The 21107-nt window shown below is 38.2% G+C and overlaps 1 long non-coding RNA gene across 1 annotated transcript in view; it reads right to left on the bottom strand.

Moving 5' to 3' along the window:
* The window catches only part of LOC129620563 (uncharacterized), a 30059-nt gene extending 10122 nt beyond the window's left edge, over positions 1-19937 (bottom strand). The window contains exon 1 of the long non-coding RNA XR_008698553.1: positions 19819-19937. This is a non-coding gene — a long non-coding RNA (uncharacterized LOC129620563). The remainder of the gene's footprint in view (positions 1-19818) is intronic.
* Between the last annotated feature and the right edge of the window lie 1170 nt (positions 19938-21107).

The following is a 21107-nucleotide window of genomic DNA, read 5'->3' as shown; positions in this document are numbered from 1 at the left end:
TGCAAAATGAACTGCATACTACACATAAGAATAACAAAAATACCTATTATATAGCATTTACATTTTCACCTTTTTATCTTATCTGATTCTACTTAGGTTCCTACCCTTAGGAAGTTCTAGCTGCCTTGAGAAAACAAGAGATTACATACAAATTTAACCAAACATCCCAGACATAGCACTGAAGTTTTGCAACACTATGAATAGGCATTTGCGCAGGCTGAGAGTCTTTAAGAGTAAGTCTATGGATCAATGAGCACCACACTGGGGAATGATAGTGAACACCATCTCAGTCGAGGTTGGGCTCTTCTCTCATATACGGCTGTGAAGACTATACTCATTAGGTTAATGAGGTCCTAACATTTCAAAAGAAAAAAAATATCAAAAAAGTAGGCAAAAAGGAAAACAACCTATGGTGTGATGGCTGTAATACCCCCATGGGTTCCTCCACTAAACAGTTAAATCTACGCCACACATTTCCAGGTTCATGCTTCTTCCAAACAAGGAGAGGTAGAAAACCCAGCACAAAATAATTTACATAAGATTTCTTAGGTGGTTACCTGAGAAAATTGTACAGGGCAAGCATTGGGTTTCTTTCCCCAGAGTTGGTATTTTGATACACCCTTTTGCTGTTTTGTATATTGATCACTGATTCTGACAGTCACTTCATCCTTTAGAGGATAGAGTAGGGGGAGTTTGAGTAGCATTCCCCAAGATAAAGAGAAGACTAATAAAAAATAGGTGGAATGGGAAACCCCCCAAAGAAACAGTAGATGAGGGCAGAAGATAAGAATTTCAGCCTGACTGTTTCATTCCTTCCACTCATCTCTTGAGTCTGGCTGCCCAGCTGAGCTTTGCTCCCAGGTGGATTTCTGGGAAGAGAAAGCCACCATTTGCTCACTTTACCCTGGGGCCACCCAGCTGCCAAGTGTCAGCTGAACAGAGGTGCATCAGAGGCCTGCAGTCAAAAGGCAGCAGGATGGCCAATTGCCATGAATTTCTGCAGGAAGTCTGGCAACTTGGCATCCTGCTGCTCTCCCCCTCCCCCAGGTTAATTGCTGAGAACCTCCAACATGAAAGCTGCTTATCCTACCAACTTCAGCTGCTGCCCTCCTTTCCCTATGCCACTTCAATTCCTACCTCCTTACACTCTGAAAGTAAAATGAAGTCACTCATACACCTGGCTCTACTTGTGAACCCACCTAAGCTCTAACATAACTGTTTCTTTTCCCTCTTACACACCCCCATGGGTAAAGGCAGCATTGCCACATCCCCCTTGGACCTGATTGCTAGGCAACACTCAGCCATGTGAATTTGTCACTTCTGTTTGGCGCAAATTTCAATTTCACCTCCAACTGTAACACTGCTCGATATATTTTAGATGCCACTGTGGTTGGACGGCATCCCAGGAAAGATGTGAAGTGCTACTGCCAGGAATGAATGATTGGCATTGGGTAAAGTAATTCTCTGAACTCAGCCTTGGCATACCATTAATTGTTAAGTCTGTTCAGCTACCACCAACCTCTTGTCAGAATCGTGTCTATTGTAAGCCTTTGCGACAAGAGTCCAAATGGTAGAGCTCTCTCCCTCTGTAAGATCTAAAGAATTATGTCGATAATGAAGCAGTGGATTTCTCAGCTCACAACATATTACTTCTTCCTACTTTCATCTATTGGCTACACTTTCATGTGCAAAGAAAAAATAGTTCCACGTTTGAATATTACTGAGCTAAGAGCTGCCAATTCAGGTTCTAGCCCTGAATAAAAGATTTACCTTCCCTCCTCTCTTTATCACAGTCTGCCTACCTTCATTCATGGTAACAATTAAATGCTGCTACAAGGAAACAAGTTATTAATGGGAAAAGATAAAATTAATGCTAAACATACTCTGGTGACAATAAATATATAATATTTGACATGTAAAATTTACATACTGACATTAAATCAGAAAACATGCAGCATGAAGACAATTATAATTTTTGAATAAACACATACCATCACTGGCAAGATAAAATGCTATAATTCCAAAAGACTCCATCCAATGCAGTGTGCCCAATGTGTTTATATAAACATGCACATATATATACTGAATACGTATATATATATATATACTGAATATTATTTGTCCTTAATGACACATTCAATTGCCTAACCACCTACATCCTTAAATACTATGCAATTGCTCTATTGACTCTTAGATGCTACAGTGTGGAAAGCTTTCATTTCTGTGCACTGTGCTAAATAAAGGTAAAAATAGTTACTCTGTTTTGATTCCCCTTCCACTGCCTCCAGCCACCAAATTTTCAATTGATTTTTTTCCCCCTCAAATCAAAACATCCTCAGAAAGCTTGGAAATATTTCCCTAGAATGAATCTAATTAAATAGAAGGAGTCAGTCAGTTATGAGTATGAATAGCATTTCAGACTTTAAGTGTGGGCCCTGATTCATCAGAAACAAAAGGAGTTTTTGTAACAGTGTGAATGAACCTTGAAGTGTGCATGTTCTTTTAAGAAAGGCCAAGGGTGCAGTTCTATTTTCTTAGCTCTGCTTTCATATTTATGTGTCTCATTTCCAGCTCATTGCTGATGCCTCAGTTGCGCTATCCATCACCACTTTTATCCTCCTTGTTCCTCAAAAAGAACATAAAATCCTTTTTTATGTGGTGGTAATATTATTGCAAATAAAAGCAAATACCAAAATCTTTATTAGTCTGCCAAAATAATAAACTATTTAATAAAAGCATGCTGTAAAAATAAGGTCATTTGCATCACTCAAGTTACTTGCAGGAAATACAGAGAATTATTGGTCAAAAAAATACAAACTGACAGCAATTACTTCTGTTGTTCATCTAACCACACTACACAATAGGGTTAAAATTTTGTTGATATTTTGCACATTTTCTGGGTTTAAATGCTTTTAATATTACTTAAAACTGCACATTGGAAAATTTTAAAAAAATCTAACTCTCACAAAATATTGATTTCCTCTTTGCAAAAAAGATTTTTGGTAAGGGAAAAGGAGTAAGTAGACTGGTCTCTTTTTGATATCTTTTTCACAAATGTGGAAGTTGACCTACTGATAATCTTCATATTCTAAGATTTATTGCCTAAATATTTACCATTTTAATATCCAATATTGATTTTATTTGCTTTGCATCCACTGTTCAGCTGTATAATTTTTACCTCTTTGTATTCAGCTTTTGTCATTTCTGCATGCACACCAATATAAGATATTTTATTTGGAAAGGTTTAACAGTGAAAGTTAACAATAAATATACTATTTCTAAATAAATTCTAATGTTTGATCTTTTAGCCTATTATATATATAAACCTATCAATTCTTACTCCCTTGCAATTTCCAACCTCAGCTGGCACATTTGTAAATATATTATTGATATGTTTCTAACATAGCAAAATCAGTAGCATGGTAAGAATTAAAACGTAATTTGTATAGCCCTTCCATTGCCAAGAATAACTTGTATACCGATTCTTCTACATAAAAAGCAAACATGACAATTAAACAAATATTATAAATCTTTTCAAAACTACATATTACTTATTTACATTACTTGTTCCATGATGACATTTAAGGTCAAGAAAAGCTCTACAAACTACAGTTATTACTATTTTATCTTTATACAGCCTTTTGTCTACGGTTGTTTTCTTTGGGTCACAAATTAACCATTGTTAGTTTTATTGACATCAGGTTAATGTAAGAAAATGAGGTACAATTTCTATACAATGTAAAGTTTCTGAAGGATAGATAATTCAACTAAGAAAATTTGGAATTTGAAATAACACTTTTAGAAGCAAAGAAAACCAATTAAATTCATGTACTGTGTATTATGGCCTGAATTGTGTCCCAATTAAATACAAATGTTGATGCCCTACTCTCCCAACCCTCATGCCTAAGAATGTGACTGTACAGGAAATAGGGCCTTTAGATCAGATCAGATCAGTCGATCAGTCGTGTTCAGTCACTCATCGTTGTCAGACTCTTTGCGACCCCATGAATTGCAGCACGCCAACCTCCCTGTCCATCACCAACTCCCAGAGTTCACTCAGACTCATGTCCATCGAGTCAGTGATGCCATCCAGCCATCTTATCCTCTGCCATCCCCTTCTCATCTTGCCCCCAATTCCTCCCAGCATCAGAGTCTTTTCCAATGAGTCAACTCTTCACATGAGGTGGCCAAAGTACTGGAGTTTCAGCTTTAGCATCATTCCTTCCAAAGAAAACCCAGGGCTAATCTCCTTCAGAATGGACCGTCTGGATCTTCCTGCAGTCCAAGGGACTCTCAAGAGTCTTCTCCAACACCACAGTTCAAAAGCATCAATTCTTCGGTGCTCAGCCTTCTTCACAGTCCAACTCTCACATCCATACATGACCACAGGAAAAACCATAGCCTTGACTAGATGAACCTTTGTTGGCAAAGTAATGTCTCTGCTTTTGAATATGCTATCTAGGTTGGTCATAACTTTCCTTCCAAGGAGTAAGCGTCTTTTAATTTGATGGCTGCAGTCACCATCTGCAGTGATTTTGGGGCCCAGAAAAATAAAGTCTGACACTGTTTCCACTGTTTCCCAATCTAAATCCCATGAAGTGATGGGACTGGATGCCATGATCTTCATTTTCTGAATTTGAGCTTTAAGCCAACTTTTTCACTTTCCTCTTTCACTTTCATCAAGAGGCTTTTTAGTTCTTCTTCACTTTCTACCATAAGGGTGGTATCATCTGTATATCTGAGGTTATTGATAATTCTTCCGGCAATCTTGATTCCATCTTGTGTTTCTTCCAGTCCAGCGTTTCTCATGATGTGCTCTGCATATAAGTTAAATAAGCAGGGTGACAATATATAGCTTGACCTACTCCTTTTCCTATTTGGAACCAGTCTGTTGTTCCATGTCCAGTTCTAACTGTTGCTTCCTGACCTGCATACAAATTTCTCAAGAGGCAGATCAGGTGGTCTGGTATTCCCATCTCTTTCAGAATTTTCCACAATTTATTGTGATCCACACAGTCCAAGGCTTTGGCATAGTCAATAAAGCAGAAATAGATGTTTTTCTGGAACTCTCTTGCTTTTTCCATGATCCAGCGGATGTTGGCAATTTGATCTCTGGTTCCTCTGCCTTTTCTAAAACCAGCTAGAACATCAGGAAGTTCACGGTTCACATATTGCTGAAGCCTGGCTTGGAGAATTTTGAGCATTACTTTACTAGCATGTGAGATGAGTGCAATTTTGCGGTAGTTTGAGCATTCTTTGGCATTGCCTTTCTTTGGGATTGGAATGAAAATTGACCGTTTCCAGTCCTATGGCCACTGCTGAGTTTTCCAGATTTGCTGGCATATTGAGTGCAGCACTTTCACAGCATCATCTTTCAGGATTTGGAATAGCTCAACTGGAATTCCATCACCTCCACTAGCTTTGTTTGCAGTGATGCTTTCTAAGGCCCACTTGATTTCACATCCCAGGATGTCTGCCTCTAGGTCAGTGATCACACCATCGTGATTATCTGGGTTGTGAAGATCTTTTCGGTACAGTTCTTCTGTGTAGTCTTGCCATCTCTTCTTAATATCTTCTGCTTCTGTTAGGTCCATACCATTTCTGTCCTTTATCGAGCCCATCTTTGCATGAAATGTTCCTTTGGTATATCTGATTTTCTTGAGGAGATCCCTAGTCTTTCCCATTCTATTGTTTTCCTCTATTTCTTTGCATTGATCGCTGAAGAAGGCTTTCTTATCTCTTCTTGCTATTCTTTGGAACTCTGCATTCAGATGTTTATATCTTTCCTTTTCTCCATTGCTTTTCACTTCTCTTCTTTTCACAGCTATTTGTAAGGCCTCACCAGACAGCCATTTTGCTTTTTTTCATTTCTTTTCCATGGGAATGGTCTTGATCCCTGTCTCCTGTACAATGTCATGAACCTCATTACATAGTTCATCAGACACTCTATCTATCAAATGTAGTCCCTTAAATCTATTTCTCACTTCCACTGTATAATCATAAGGGATTTGATTTAGGTCATACCTGAATGGTCTAGTGGTTTTCCCCACTTTCTTCAATGTAAGTCTGAATTTGGTAATAAGGAGTTCATGGTCTGAGATACAGTCAGCTCCTGGTCTTGTTTTTGCTGACAGTATAGAGCTTCTCCATCTTTGGCTGCAAAGAATATAATCAATCTGATTTTGGTGTTGACCATCTGGTGATGTCCATGTGTAGAGTTTTCTCTTGTGTTGTTGGAAGAGGGTGTTTGTTATGACCAGTGCATTTTCTTGGCAAAACTCTATTAGTCTTTGCCCTGCTTCATTCCGTATTCCAAGGCCAAATTTGCCTGTTACTCCAGGTGTTTCTTGACTTCCTACTTTTGCATTCCAGTCCCCTATAATGAAAAGGACATCTTTTTTGGGTGTTAGTTCTAAAAGGTCTTGTAGGTCTTCATAGAACCATTCAACTTCAGCTTCTTCAGCGTTACTGGTTGGGGCATAGATTTATATTACTGTGATATTGAATGGTTTGCCTTGAAAACAAACAGAGATCATTCTGTCGTTTTTGAGATTGCATCCAAGTACTGCATTTCAGACTCTTTTGTTGACCATGATGGCTACTCCATTTCTTCTGAGGGATTCCTGCCCGCAGTAGTAGATACAATGGTCATCTGAGGTAAATTCACCCATTCCAATCCATTTTAGTTCGCTGATTCCTAGAATGTTGACATTCACTCTTGCCATCTCTTGTTTGACCACTTCCAATTTGCCTTGATTCATGGAACTGACATTTCAGGTTCCTATGCAATATTGATCTTTACAGCATTGGACCTTGCTTCTATCACCAGTCACATCCATAGCTAGGTATTCTTTTTGCTTTGGCTCCATCCCTTCATTCTTTCTGGAGTTATTTCTCCACTTGTCTCCAGTAGCATATTGGGCACCTACTGACCTGGGGAGTTCCCCTTTCAGTATCCTATCATTTTGCCTTTTCATACTGTTCATGGGGTTCCTAAGGCAAGAATACTGAAGTGGTTTGCCATTCCCTTCTCCAGTGGACCACATTCTGTCAAATCTCTCCACCATGACCCGCCCATCTTGGGTTGCCCCACAGGCATGGCTTAGTTTCATTGAGTTAGACAAGGCTGTGGTCCTAGTGTGATTAGACTGACTAGTTTTCTTTGAGTATGGTTTCAGTGTGTCTGCCCTCTGATGCCCTCTTGCAACACCTACCATCTTACTTGGGTTTCTCTTACCTTGGGCGTGAGGTAGATATCTCGCGATGAGGAGATACCCCTCGTCCAAGGTAAGGAGCATTGGCTGCGCTTTGCTGGAGCAGCCTTGAAGAGATAGGGCCCTTAAAGAAGTGGTAAAAATTAAATGAGGTCATATAGGTGGATCCTAATCCAATCCGTCTGGTGTCCCAAGAAAAAGAAATTTGGATGTATGAACAGATACTAAGAGTATGAACGCACAGAGGGAAAATTGTAAGAAAAGGCAGCAAGAAGGCACCATTTTCAAACTAAAGAGAGGCCTCAGAAGAAACCAACTCTGCCAGTCCCTAGACCCTGGACTTCCAGTTTCCATCAGTCCAGTTCAGCTCAGTTCAGTTCAGTCACTCAGTCGTGTCAGACTCTTTGCGACCCCATGAATGGCAGCACGCCAGGCCTCCCTGTCCATCACCAACTCCCAGAGTTCACCCAGACTCATGTCCATCGAGTCAGTGATGCCATCCAGCCATCTCATCCTCTGTCGTCCCCTTCTCCTCCTGCCCCCAATCCCTCCCAGCATCAGAGTCTTTCCCAATGAGTCAACTCTTCGCATGAGGTGGCCAAAGTACTGGAGTTTCAGCTTTAGCAACATTCCTTCCAAAGAACACCAAGGACTGATCTCCTTCAGAATGGACTGGTTGGATCTCCTTGCAGTCCAAGGGACTCTCAAGAGTCTTCTCCAACACCACAGTTCAAAAGCATCAATTCTTTGGTACTCAGCTTTCTTCACGGTCCAACTCTCACTTCCATACATGACTACTGGAAAAACCATAGCCTTGACTAGATGGACCTTTGTAAATCTCTGCTTTTGAATATGCTGTCTAGGTTGGTCATAACTTTCCTTCCAAGGAGTAAGCATCTTTTAATTTCATGGCTGCAGTCACCATCTGCAGTGATTTTGGAGCCCAGAAAAATAAAGTCTGACACTGTTTCCACTGTTTCCCCATCTATTTCCCATGAAGTGATGGGACCAGATGCCATGATCTTCGTTTTCTGAATGTTAGCTTTAAGCCAACTTTTTCACTCTCCTCTCTCACTTTCATCAAGAGGCTTTTTAGTTCCTCTTCACTTTCTGCCATAAGGGTGGTGTCATCTGCATATCTGAGGTTATTGATAATTCTTCCGGCAATCTTGATTCCGGCTTGTGTTTTTTCCAGCCCAGCGTTTCTCATGATGTATTCAGCATATAAGTTAAGTAAGCAGGGTGACAATATACAGCCTTAACTTACTCCTTTTCCTGTTTGGAACCAGTCTGTTGTTCCATGTCCAGTTCTAAGTTTTGCTTCCTGACCTGCATATAGGTTTCTCAAGAGGCAGGTGAGGTGGTCTGGTATTCCCATCTCTTGAAGAAGTTTCCACAGTTTATTGTGATCTACACAGTCAAAGGCTTTGGCATAGTCAATAAAACAGAAATAGATGTTTTTCTGGAATTCTCTTGCTTTTTTGATGATCCAGCGGATGTTGGCAATTTGATCTCTGGTTCCTCTGCCTTTTCTAAAACCAGCTTGAACATCTGGAAGTTCACAGTTCATGTATTGCTGAAGCCTGGCTTGGAGAATTTTGAGCATTACTTTACTAGCGTGTGAGATGAGTGCAATTGTGTGGTAGTTTGAGCATTCTTTGGCATTGCCTTTCTTTGGGATTGGAATGAAAACTGACCTTTTCCAGTCCTGTGGCCACTGCTGAGTTTTCCAGATTTGCTGGCATATTGAGTGCAGCACTTTCACAGCATCATCTTTCAGGATTTGGAATAACTCAACTGGAATTCCTTCACCTCCACTAGCTTTGTTTGCAGTGATGCTTTCTAAGGCCCAGATGTCTGGCTCTAGGTGAGTGGTCACACCATCGTGATTATCTTGGTCATGAAGATCTTTTCTGTACAGTTCTTCCATGTATTCTTGCCACCTCTTCTTAAAATCTTCTGCTTTTATTAAGTCCATACCATTTCTGTCCTTTATCGAGCCCATGTTTGCATGATAGTGAGAAAATAAATGTCTGTTGTTTAAGCCACTCAGTGTGTGGAAATTTCTTATAGCAGCCCTAGACAACTAATACACTATCCTATATAAATAGAAAGTGTTAATAAAAGTCTATTTGCAACACCAAATCAAATACAATATTAATTTTTGCCAACTCTACCACCCAAATACATTAAAGATATATGATGCAACTAATTCTTTTCAGTTCAGGCAAAAATCCAAACTGACACCCTAAGCTCTGTGTTGTCACAAAAACGCCTGAAAATCTTGCTTCATATTTGAAATTTTTTCTGTCTCAAGAGTTCTTAACCTAGAGTTCATAAACCAAAGCCTCTTGATATTTCTCATATACCAGCTGTTGTAGGCTTTGCATACATTCATTGCCATAGGAAGAAATGTATCATCTCCAAAATAAGAACCACTTAAATCTTGGGGCATTGTTTCTATTTGACTAATCAGTAGGCAATAGAGATATTCTCTGATGGGAAAAAACCTAATATGTGTGTTGTGTGCTTAGTTGTGTCAGACTCTTGAAACCCCATAGACCGTAGCCTGCCAGGCTCCTCTGTCCATGGGATTCTCCAGGCAAGAATACTTGGGTGGGTTGCCATTTCCTTCTCCAGGGGATCTTCCTGACCCAGGAATTGAACCCGGGTCTCCTGCACTGCAGGCAGACTCTTTACCGACTGAGCTACAAAAACCTAATACTGTATATTTTAATTAACAGGTTTCAATGGATAATCATTTACCATCAAGTGAATGATCTGGCTGGTCCACAGTGAGATGCTTAATTTAGTGAATAAATCATGTACAAATTTTGTCAGAGGACCAGAAAAAGCATTTTTTTTCTGGTAACCAAACGTTTTCTAAGATAGCTCACTGGTTTGTAGCTTTCAGGCTCATAAGTATCATTTAAACTCAGATGGTAAAGAAGCCACCTGCAATGCAGGAGACCTGGGTTCGATTCCTGGGTTGGGAAGATCCCTTGGAGAAGGAACAGCTACCTAATCCAGTATCTTTGCCCTGAGAATTCTATAGACAGAGGAGCCTACAGGGCTACAATCCATGGGGTCGCAAAGAGTCGTACATGACTAAGTGACAACACAAACAAAAAAAAAACATAGAAGAACATCTGCAAATTTTGTGGATTCTATTTTATGTCAAGAAGAGCACTGAGATTAAATTTCTGATCTGGGCCAAATGCTGTGTCTTAGCCAGTGACACTGTAACTTATATTTTAACAAAAATCTGTTTTTAAAGGCATAGTAGTAATATTTATTGAGTGCTTACTTTGTGTCAGACACAACTCTAAATATTTTAAATATATTGTATAGGTTAGCAGCAGAAAAACAAATTATGAGATGAGTTGTTATTTCTGTAAATGGGAAAACTGAGACACATAGAGTAAGATTAACAAACTTGCCCAAGGTTATAACTACTTCTTTAAATTATCCAAATTAAGTATCTTCATATATAAGGAAACTCCTTAAAATATTATGCGATTATTGCCCATGAAGTCACTCTAGAACATTATGCAGTTTATAGACTTGCAACTTCAATGTGTTCTCTGTATCAAAGTTATTTTCAGACAAACTTTAATTTCCTTGCTATAGTATTCATACTTAGAATGGTTTCTAAACAATAAACCCACTAGTCTCTCATTTTTCCACCAGCAATGATAATCCTGATTTTATTTCATGAATACCTTTCTTTCTTGTAAAGGTCACAAAGTTCAGGATAGGGTTACATAGTGAAAGAAAAAAAAAGCTGTTTCTGTCACTGAAGAGAAAGGAGATAGATGGCAGGCTTCAGCATAGGCTCAATTTCTGTTGTTAGAAAACTCATTAATTGTTTGCTTTCATTTTAAAGTCTTCTCTGAATGTGTTTTTTAAAACTTTTTTTTCACATCCTTGTTTTCAATGGCCCCTTATAGGCTTACAGATGGAAATCTGTTTCCCTTATCCTTATAGGCAACTTATGTTGTTTTTCTTTGAAGCAGAGGAGGGGGTAGTGAATAAAAACAGCTCTGTCCTTTAAGATCTTTTACACACATCCCTCAACTTTTGGAGCTTTCTCTAAACCTTAGCTATGTAATAGTGTGTGCGGGAAAAGATTCTTTTTAATTTTTTTTCCTGGAGTTTTAAAGAATTCATCTTAAATGATGGAAAAGTTGTAGAATTTGAAGACTCAATGAAAAGTTAAGTTTGGTCCCAAACCCAATGGCAAAGATTGTTTTTTAGATTGGTTTCAAGTTACCCCAATCATGTTACTGTTGTGGTACTAGATTACTTCCTTGTAATAGTACCAGGTTATATAATTGTCCTGGTCCATTCAACTTAATGAAATAAAGTGACACTGATGGTGAGAGTTTTACACACCATACCATGTATAGAAGAATGGTTTTCAGTAGACTCTGGACTTTTAGCATCTCTTAACCCATGATACTATTCAGTTCAGTTCAGTTCAGTCGCTCAGTCATGTCTGACTCTTTGCGACCCCATGGACTGCAACACACCAGGCCTCCCTGTCCATCACCAGCTCCTGGAGTTTACTCAAACTCAAGTCCATTGAGTCGGTGATGCCATCCAACCATCTCATCCTCTGTTATCCCCTTCTCCCTCCTGCCTTCAATCTTTCCCAGCATCAGGGTATTTTCAGATGAGTCAGTTCTTCACAGCAGGTGGCCAAAGTCTTGGAGTTTCAGCTTCAGCATCAGTCCTTCCAATGAATATTCAGGACTGACTTCCTCTAGGATGTGCTGGTTGGATTTCCTTGCAGTCCAAGGGACTCTCAAGAGTCTTCTCCAACACCACAGTTCAAAAGCATCGACTCTTAGGCACTCAGCTTTCTTTATAGTCCAACTCTCAAATCTATACGTGACTATTGGATACTATGATACTATTAGTGGTTCCTTATATTTCTCTGTATTACAAACAAATAAATAAATATACCATGATAATATTATAAATAAGAAGTAGTATCTTAATGAAATGATAAACTAAATAGCTGTAGTTATTGAATTAAGTGAAACCTATAGAAAATGATTGATTTGATTTTTAAAACTATGGACAATACTAAGAGCAGATACTGAGAAAAGTAACTGTACAGTTGACAAAGTCATTAAATTTAGAAGTTAATTAATACATTGGTAGATATCCATGAAGTAATTAAAGAACAGACAGATATTGTACTTGTAGCTTTATTTCAGTGCAGGACAGCACTTATTTTAATATTAATAAATCTGGAGAATTATAGACATATATACACACATGAGAGAGGGGAAAAATATAAAAGCATTGTTCTTATGACTCTAAATTTAGGGTTATCTGTAAAGCTTTTTAATTAAAAAGTTATTGAAGAAGACACATCTGAAATAGAACAGGGGGGAGGTTCTTCAAGTGACTTAGCAGTTTGCAGTAGCATCAACTGTTGCAGTGAAAACAAAGATTTCTAATCTTAGAACTTGGCAGGTAAGTGAGTAACAGATTTTTCAATATAATGTTTTGATTTTTAAGAAATAAATGAATTTGTCACTTCTTACTTTTGCCTGTTTCACATTCAGTCACATATTTTATTACCCACTTGGGAGGTTGATTACAAATATTTTTAGTTAAAAGAATTCTTGGTTTTCTATTAACTGAACTATTTCCTAAACTTTGCACCTCTTTGGGAATCTGTAAGTTAGCTCAAGTCTGAAAAAGTGAGTGTATCTTTGAATATGCTGATATTAAGATATATGTAGGTTTGTGCATGTCTGTGTTTGAAATGGAAGAGAAGACATAATTAAGAAGTCACAGCTCTTAGTTAGTTTCTTTTTGAACATTATTGGTTTCTGTCACTTTATTAATATCTCTCAACTTTTTTATTTTATTCATTGCAAATGTTGGGAAGAAGGTGCAGAGTTGTTTGAGATATTTTTACACCCTGCAGCACAGCATCTTAGGTTTCTTTAAGTGCAATGAATGTTGTATTAATGAGGACTGTTGTCAACACTATGCCAATAAAACTGCCAATTAAGAAAAGGTACTCCTAGAGATTTTATTTTAAAAACAAATTAGCTAGGTAGTTGGGCTATATAAAAATACATCAAAAATAAATTTCTCACTAATAAGATGCTTTTGAGTTGACTGGATTCTACCTTTAAATTTTACTCATCCTCATAGTCTCTACGTGAGCCTTGCAAATATTTCCTTATTCACTTATCCACTGCAAGTAACCAAGTGTGCCTCGTAGCAAAGATGATTAATTTCCTGTTCAAATATATGTCCCCTAAGGCTAGGACAGGTAGGGAAAATAATGAGAAAGTCAATTTTTGAAAGTTATTTACAAGGCAGCTACAACATACTTTACAGAAAGAAAACATATGGTCTCCAGAATTTGCCTTGTATTGACAGGTAAATTCTAGCCCAGAACACTAAGGCTATTTCTTACTATGGTGGCGAAATGATAGAAGCCAAAGTCTCAAAGAATATGGTACCTTGCCTTGACAAACTAAATTATGAAAAATCCATATTTCCACAATATTACATCTTGCAGAATGAAGTTATACAACAGTAAATGCTTTTAATTGTCTTTCCTCTATGGGTTAGAGTTCTTTACTAATTGTATATTAATATTTAGAACACAGTACAGTATGTTGTATTTTATGACTAAAACTCTTAAATACTTTCAAACATCAGCTTAATTGTCCTTTATTAGCAACAAAAATTTAAACGTCTTTCATGACACATACGGCTAGAACAATCTTAATTGTTTAGAAATGGTATAAAAATAACCACACTTCAGGTTATGCCTATCTAGGATTGGTATGCATTTTGCCTTCATAAACTTGGTAATCTCCTGAAAAATATCTGTTTACACTACTGTAAATTTGTTGGCTTGTTTAAGTAAGTTTCTTTTTTTCTTCTCTATCAAAAGAAAAAAATTATTTCTTTAAAATTGCCAGTTTTCATTCATTCAGTCAGCCAGTTCAGTCGCTCAGTCATGTGCGAAATCTTTACCATACTTTGGACTGCAGCACGCCAGGTCTCCTTGTCCATCACCAGCTCCTGGAGTTTACTCAAACTCATGACATTTGAGTCGGTGATGCCATCCAACCATCTCATCCTCTGTCATCCCCTTCTCCTCCACCTTCAAACTTTCCCAGCATTAGGGTTTTTTCAAATGAGTCAGCTCTTCACATCAGGTGGCCAAAGTATTGGAGTTTCAGCTTAAGCATCAGTCCTTCTACTAAATATTCAGGACTGATTTCTTTTAGGATGGACTGGTTGGATATCCTGCAGTCCAAGGGACTCTCAAGAGTCTTCTCCAACACCACAGTTCAAAAGTATCAATTCTTCAGTGCTCAGCTTTCTTTATACTCCAACTCTTACATCCATACATGACTGCAAAAGCCATAGCCTTGACTAGACAGACCTTCCTTCTCAAAGTAATGTCTCTGCTTTTTAATATGCTGTCTGGGTTGGTCATACTTTCCTTACAAGGAGTAAGCATCTTTTAATTCCATGGCTGTGGTCACCATCTGAAGTGATTTTGGGGTCCAAAAATATAAAGTCTGACACTGTTTCCACTGTTTCCCCATCTATTTTCCCATGAAGTGATGGGACCAGATGCCATGATCTTAGTTTTCCAAATGTTGAGCTTTAAGCCAACTTTTTCACTCTCCACTTTCACTTTCATCAAGAGGCTCTTTAGTTCTTCTTCACTTTCTGCCATAAGGGTGGTGTCATCTGCATATCTGAAGTTATTGATATTTCTCCCGGCAATCTTGAGTCCAGCAGGTGCTTCTTCCAGCCCAGTGTTTCTCATGATGTACTCTGCATAGAAGTTAAAAAAGCAGGGTGACAATATACAGCCTTGACTTACTCCTTTTCTTATTTGGAACCAGTCTGTTGTTCCATGTCCAGTTCTAACTGTTGCTTCCCGACCTGCATACAGATTTCTCAACAGGCAGGTCAGGTGGTCTGGTATTCCCATCTCTTTCAGAATTTTCCACAGTTTATTGTGATCCACACAATCAAAGGCTTTGGCATAGTCAATAAAGCAGAAATAGATGACTTTCTGGAACTCTCTTGCTTTTTCAATGATCCAGTGGATGTTGACAATTTTATCTCTGGTTCCTCTGCCTTTTCTAAAACCAGCTAGAACATCTGGAAGTTCATGGTTCACGTATTGTTGAAGCCTGGCTTGGAGAATTTTGAGCACTACTTTACTAACATGTGAGATGAGTGTAATTGGGCAGTAGTTTGAGCATTCTTTGGCATTGCCTTTCTTTGACATTGGAATGAAAACTGACCTTTTCCATTCCTGTGGCCACTGCTGAGTTTTCCAAATTTGCTGGCATATTGAGTGCAGCACTTTCACAGCATCATCTTTAGGATTTGAAATAGCTCAACTGGAATTCTATCACCTTCACTAGCTTTGTTTGCAGTGATGCTTTCTAAGGCCCACTTGACTTCACATTCCAGGATGTCTGTCTCTAGGTGAGTGATCATACCATCATGATTATCTGGGTTGTGAAGATGTTTTTTGTACAGTTCTTCTGTGTATTCTTGCCACCTCTTCTTAATATCTTCTGCTTCTGTTAGGTCCATACCATTTCTGTCCTTTATCGAGCCCATCTTTGCATGAAATGTTCCCTTGGTATCTGTAATTTTCTTGAAGAGATCTCTAGTCTTTCCCATTCTATTGTTGTCCTCTATTTCTTTGCATTGATCACTGAGGAAGCCTTTCTTGTCTCTCCTTGCTATTCTTTGGAACTTTGCATTCAAATGGATATAATTTTACTTTTATCCTTTGCTTTTCGCTTCTCTACTTTTCACAGCTATTTGTAAGGCCTCACCAGACAGCCATTTTGCCTTTTTGCATTTCATTTTCTTGGGGATGGTCTTGATCCCTGACACCTGTACAATTTTACAAACTTCCGTCCATAGTTCTTCAGGCACTCTGTCTATCAGATCTAGTCCCTTAAATCTATTTCTCACTTGCACTGTAAGGGACTTCATTTAGGTCATACCTGAATGGTCTAGTGGTTTTCCCTACTTTCTTCAATTTAAGTCCAAATTTGGCAATAAGGAGTTCATGATCTGAGCCACAGTCAGATTTCATTAGAGATCAATTTATTCTTTTCTCTGTTATAGTTTCAAACAAAACATAAGAAGCTTAATGTCTTGTGTCAGTAAAGAATTTTCATATAACAATATATTTTTCTTTCTTTCATGTAGGCTCACTCATCTACCCATTCGCTCATGCCCTTAATCACCCAACAATGGTTAAATGTTTACCATGTTAGGCACTATGACTAAAAAACTAATAATATATAATGTCTTCCTTTAAGAAATGTATACTATTCAAGATTCTATTAGAGAAACAAAAGAATTTAATGAAAGAAACATTTATAGATGTGTGTGCAGAATTAAAGAATCAGCAATGGATGTTGAGGTATTTCAGGGACTGGAAATTGTGGGAAGCCTAAACCATTCCTAAGCCTGAAGAGGGAAGTGGAGGAATGGCATTATCCCTACTTAGTGATATCTGGAGCTCAGACTCACTCAGGTGAGGCAAATTATGAGGCAGAATAATTTACCCACTGCCAGAAACACAGCATGAAGGCAAAAAAAAAAAAAAAAAAAAAAAAAAAGGCAGGAAAAGAAATATTTCTACTGTATTTCTGCTTCTCTTTCCTTTTTTATTCTTCTGCCTGGATTTCCCATGGGCAAAACCCAATAGAAAGCCAAAGGGTAAGAGCCTGAGTGATGCTGTCCAACTGACATCCATATCAGGGCAGAATAGGGGACAGAATGAATTGAGGGTCCGAGAAGCAGCCTCCAAGGTGGCTCCCAACCATCACCACCTTCTGGTATTCTTTCCCTTGTGTATCTTCCCCTTGAATCAAGGCTGGACATTGTCACACACTTCTAATGAATAGAATGTGACAAGTGTTGAAAAGTCACTTCCATGATATGATTCCATCCTGGCTTCCATCATGGGCTTCCATATTAGGCATTTTCCCTTGCCCTCTCACTTCCTCATTCTATGGGAAGCCAGCTGCCTTACTGAGAGTCCACATGGGAAAAAAAAAAAAAAAAAAGTCTCCAGTCCAGCAAGGAATTGAGGCCCTCAGTCCAACAACCCTAAGGAACTGAATTCCGCCAATAGCCATGTGAATGACCTTGGAAGTAGATCTTTACCAGACAAGTCTTTGGATAGGCTTCAGCCCTCTGAGAGAACCTGATTAAGAGTATCTAAATAATCCATATCTGGATTTCTGATCCACTAAAATTAGGAGCTAGTAAAAGATTGTTGTTTTAAGATGCTAGGTTTGGGGAGTAATTTTTTATGTCACAGTAGATAATCAATACATGGGAAGAGTGGGGAGAGAGCATAACTGCCTTAGTTCACCATTTTTGCCTTATAGCATTAATTTTTGCCCCTCAATCACATGGGGAAACTCTTACCCCACATACAAAACTGACATCAGCTGTGCTATAAATATGGAGTGATTTCAGTTCCTTCATGCTCCTTCCTGAAATGTAAATTATAAATGACCTCCCATCAGAACATTTTTATATTCAATAGCAGCAAACAGGGGGAAATGAAAAGAAATTAACATAAAATATAGCCACTATAATATCTGCTTTGGTAGCTGGGCATGAGATCTAAAATTAAAAAATATTACTTTTTTCATATATTAATACTTTTCTGATTGAGGTTTTTTACCTGGTTGGGTGAACTAAACCTTTATTTTTACAATTTAAAAACTCTTAGTGGTGATGACTTTATTGAGATTCCACAGTTTCCCATAGACTATTCTCATGGAAGAGTAAGAAGTTCCCCAGTGAAATCCTTGAGTTTCACACATGTTCTTCTTGCCTCTGTTGTATCATTTTAACCCAGTTTTCACATACAATTACTTTAGCAGTAAAGTAAGGTCTTTCTGTTGGTTCTTCAGTGGGAAAAGCCCCCAAATTGTCAAAGGATTGTCTCAGCTCTTAATTTAATGGAACAATGACTATATTTCCTGTCAAAAATTGTTCTACCTTGGAAATTAGGATTTCTAAATCTTCTGAATACTTTGTTGAAATATGATATATAATACTGACAGAGGTAACTCCCACCTCCATTCTTTGGTTCCTTAATCTCTGAATTCTGGCTATAAAGAAAATGGCACTGTATATTGAACATCTAATGTTAGTTTAAGTCACATACTACATTCTATAGCATAGCAACCTAAACTTACCAGTAGTTTCTAAGTTGATGCTTCAGCTGATTAAAAAAAATCTATTTTTCAAATATATTCAGAAACTGTGGAAATGACCACAGGAAGACATTGTGTTATTGAAGCCACTGTCAGATTAAATGAAGTCAAGACTTCATTCATCACTTGATCTCTATAAGCCCATACTGGCCCATGATAGTGTTTTGTCTCCTACAGACTGGAATTACTTCAGATTCACTATTAGAACTGAGGCTTTCCCTATCCCAGTAAAAATCATTTGGTAAATGACAAGTTCGTCTGGAAAAGACATGGGTGCCATTTGTGGCCCTATTTCAGGCTATATTCTTCCTCAAATGGACATGGCTTGTTCCCAAATTAAAGAACTTCAGATCTGTGAATTGGCTAAAGTCTGGGAATTGGGTATGAGACTAATTTTCACTATGACAACTTATACTGGTTTTATTTTATATTAGTCAAGGAACACCTTAGAAGATTGCCCACATATTTAATTGTCAGTGACCTTGTAATCAATTAATCATTGACACACATCCATGCTGGTCAAAACACTCTGGTTACCACTCTGTAAACTGTGTTTAATAATATATTATTATTATTAATAAATTATATTATTATTAATAATATAATTATTACTACTACTACTAAGACATTATTATTAATAAGGATACTAGAATAATGTGCCTGCCTTGTTTCTGATGTGTTTGAGCATCCACTTGGCCCTACTACTCAGGGAGTTCATTTTCATGGCAACATCTCTCATGTCAGTCATCAGCTCTTAGGGATGCCAGCACAGAGGTTTTAAAGGTTGCCGCCCTTCCTTTAACTGTTGCCTTCTATTATGTTTTGAATGAAGTAGGTGACCTCCATGGAAGATAAGAGTTGGGGCTTCCCAGGTGGCTCAATGATAAAGAAGCTGCCTGACAATTCAGGAGCTGCAAGAGGCACGAGTTTGATCCCTGGGTCAGGATGATCCATCCTCTAGAAGAGGAAATGGCAACCCACTCCAGTATTCTTGTTGAGTGGGCTATATATAGTCCATGAGGTTACAAAGAGCTGGACATGACTGTGAAGGTGTAGACCAAATTGAACATTTTAAATCTGTTCTGATATGCTCATTTCTTTAAGCCATTAAGCTTCCTTTTCTACATTATGTCAGTGTAGTTCTGAAATCTTAAACTCATTAACCACAGGCAATTGCTGAGTCCAGACTTTCATTTACCAGCAAACTGTTAGACTTACTCTCAATTTTTTCTGGCTAAAATACCAAAATCTCAAATTCTAATAGAGGCCACATTAAGCATACAGTTAGCACATTTCAATGATTCTTAAATTTTAACATGTACCAGAATCACCTGGATGATTTGTTAAAACAGATTTCCAGATCCCATGCTCAAGAGTTTCTGATTCATTAGGTCTAGGATGGGAGTCTAGGAAATATGCATTTCTATCAAGTTCTCAGGTGACACGAATGCTGGTTGGTCCAATGACCACATTTTGAGAACCACTGCCAATCAAATCTTATAATTCATTCACCTTGATCTAATCTCTTTAGTATTCAATCTAATTCATGTTCACCAGATTCTTGTTTATATAAATTGGCAAGTTGATCTCTCAGAGCAGACCTTGCAATTTTCTCTCAAGGTTATGCTGAAATTTAATCTTATTATGGTTCTGGAGGCAATAAGGTAAAATTATGGTTCTAGGGCAGGAGTGTCTTGAGGATAATAGAAACATTTTTGAGAGGCAACTGCCCCAGCTGAAGTTATTAAAAAGTTTTCCTACAGGGAATGACTGGTTTAATCAGACAGTGGGAAAAAGCAGCTCTATTCTCAAGGCAGCATCAAAGGTGAGTTCTCAGTCTCATCTATGCCTGTCCAAATGTCCTTATTTCAAACAATAGTTTTCACTTCTTCCTAATAAGTGCCTCTACCTTAGATAAGAAATGTGAATTCTTAACATGTATCCTAGGTTGGGAAAATCTTGCTTAAAACTTCCATATACACCTTCTGATATTCTCTTCATGCTTTGGTTTGAGAGTTCAAATGCTAAGTTTATTTTTTTTTTTCTTTTTCATAAGCTTTACAATACAGAGATAGTCTCTCCCACAGTCCTTTAATTATCATTGTTGCTGTGGTAATCAGATGCCACAACCATGTGACCTTCTAATGCCTTGCCCCAGCTGATCTCTACCCAATATCAATAACAGTAATAATCTGAGTAATTGCACATAACTGCATGCCATGAATAACATTTTCTGACTCACGTTCTTCACTTAATTATCTGCTAAATAAACTTGTTCAAAATGAATCACCTCATTTTTGCATACCAATATGAGGAACAGTGGCTGCGCTTTGCTGGAGCAGCTGTGAAGATATAACCCATGTCCGAGGTAAGAAAAACCCAAGTAAGATAGCAGGTGTTGCGAGAGGGCATCAGAGGGCAGACACACTGAAACCATAATCATAGAAAACTAGCCAATCTGATCACACAGACCACAGCCTTGTCTAACTCAATGAAACTAAGCCATGCCCTGTGGGGCCACCCAAGATGGGAGGGTCATGGTGGAGAGGTCTGAAGAATGTGGTCCACTGGAGAAGGGAATGGCAAACCACTTCAGTATTCTTGCCTTGGGAACCCCATG

Source organism: Bubalus kerabau, chromosome 10 (genome assembly GCF_029407905.1).
Source record: "Bubalus kerabau isolate K-KA32 ecotype Philippines breed swamp buffalo chromosome 10, PCC_UOA_SB_1v2, whole genome shotgun sequence".
In the NCBI taxonomy this organism is placed as follows: domain Eukaryota; kingdom Metazoa; phylum Chordata; class Mammalia; order Artiodactyla; family Bovidae; genus Bubalus; species Bubalus kerabau.
Note: the sequence above shows the minus strand (reverse complement) of the source record. Positions and strands in the feature narration are given on the sequence as shown.